The sequence below is a fragment of the Diospyros lotus genome, chromosome 1, assembly GCF_014633365.1.
Source record: "Diospyros lotus cultivar Yz01 chromosome 1, ASM1463336v1, whole genome shotgun sequence".
NCBI lineage: Eukaryota > Viridiplantae > Streptophyta > Magnoliopsida > Ericales > Ebenaceae > Diospyros > Diospyros lotus.
The window spans coordinates 1,291,500-1,293,005 of NC_068338.1; the positions used below are offsets into that span (position 1 = coordinate 1,291,500).

Genomic DNA, 1,506 nt, shown 5'->3' on the forward strand with positions numbered 1-1,506 from the left:
GGGTTGGGTTGATTACTTCTTTCCCATTTCGAAGCATGATGGCACTAACATTACCCCTTGGATTGGCAACTGGTTGTGAAGGAAGCTGCCCCGAACCTTGACTCCTTAACTCATTGATGTTTGTGGCTCGCTGGCCTATTTGAGTCTCCAAATTTTGAATTGTGGTTTCCGTTTTCTATTGGAATTGGAGTGTGTTGGCTGCTAGTTGCTTGACAAGATCATCCAAGGTAGGTTCTGACTTGGGTAATGGTGGTGCTTGCTGCATGGCTTGGTTCTGCCTTGGTGGTGGAGCATGGTTGCTTGAAATTGAAGGATGGAACCTCTACTGAAATGGTTGATTCTGGTATGGCTGTTGTTGGTGCACATGTTGATTGGAAGGGCTGCCATATCTGAGGTTCGGATGGTCTCTCCAACCTGGATTGTAGGTTGCTGAGTATGGATCATACTTGTGTTGTGGATGCTGCTGGAAAGGTCTACCAGGGAAGATGCCAGCAACAGATTCATTATTTTCTTGCAACTGTGGGCATTGATCTGTTGTATGGGATGGCAAGGAGCAAATGCCACAAAGCTGCTGCTGGGGTTGCTTTCTCTCTAAAGCCAACTGCCTGACCATGGAAGCCAATTCCTCAAGCTTGTTTTCCATCCTTTGCTGGTCCATAGTGGCAGCCACATTGACTTCATTGATGGCTTTTGTAGGAGTGTTAATTCTGGTACCAAACTGCTGAGCATTTTGTGCCATCTTTGATATCAGCTCTTGTGCAACTGCTGGGGTCTTCTCTGCCAAAGCTCCTCCACTTGCAACATCTACCAAGTACCTGTCCATGGGGATTAGACCCTCATAGAGATACTGAATTAGGAGTTGGTCACTTATCTGATGGTGAGGACAACTGGAACACAACTTCTTGAACCTCTCCCAATACTCATGTAGAGTTTCACCACTCATCTGCCTTATACCACAAATTTCCTTCCTTATTGATGCTGTTCTGGAGGCTGGAAAGAATTTTTCCAGGAAGATCCTTTTCAATCCATCCCAGCTGGTAATAGCAGCTGGTGGTAGGTAGTAGAGCCAATCTGTGGCTGATCCATCAAGTGAGAATGGGAAGGCTCTCAGCTTGATCTGCTCTTCATCTACTCCTTGTGGCCGCATGGTTGAGCAAACAACATGAAATTCTTTTAGATGCTTGTGCGGATCCTCTCCTGCAAGACCATGAAACTTGGGCAACAAGTGGATTAGTCCAGATTTTAGTTCAAAGTTAGCATCCAACTGTGGGTATTGAATACATAGGGGCTGGTAATGCACATCAGGTGCAGCCAGCTCTCTAATGGTTCTACCATCCAAATGACCATGATTTGCATTATTTCCATTACCATTATTTCCATTATTTCCATTATTTCCATTACCATTATCTGCCATATTGATGAATTCTGGAATAGGTTCGGATGAAGTATTAGAAGCACTATTAGGGTCAATCCTATCCCGAGACTTAAGCTCTCTAGCTTGCCTTC

At 44.9% G+C, this 1,506-nt stretch overlaps 1 non-coding gene across 1 annotated transcript; it reads left to right on the forward strand.

Annotated features, from left to right (window-relative positions):
• The first annotated feature begins 869 nt into the window (after positions 1-869).
• Positions 870-974, forward strand: LOC127793630 (small nucleolar RNA R71). Its single transcript, XR_008021468.1, has one exon. It is a non-coding gene; the product is annotated as a small nucleolar RNA R71 (small nucleolar RNA).
• The last annotated feature ends 532 nt before the right edge of the window (positions 975-1,506 follow it).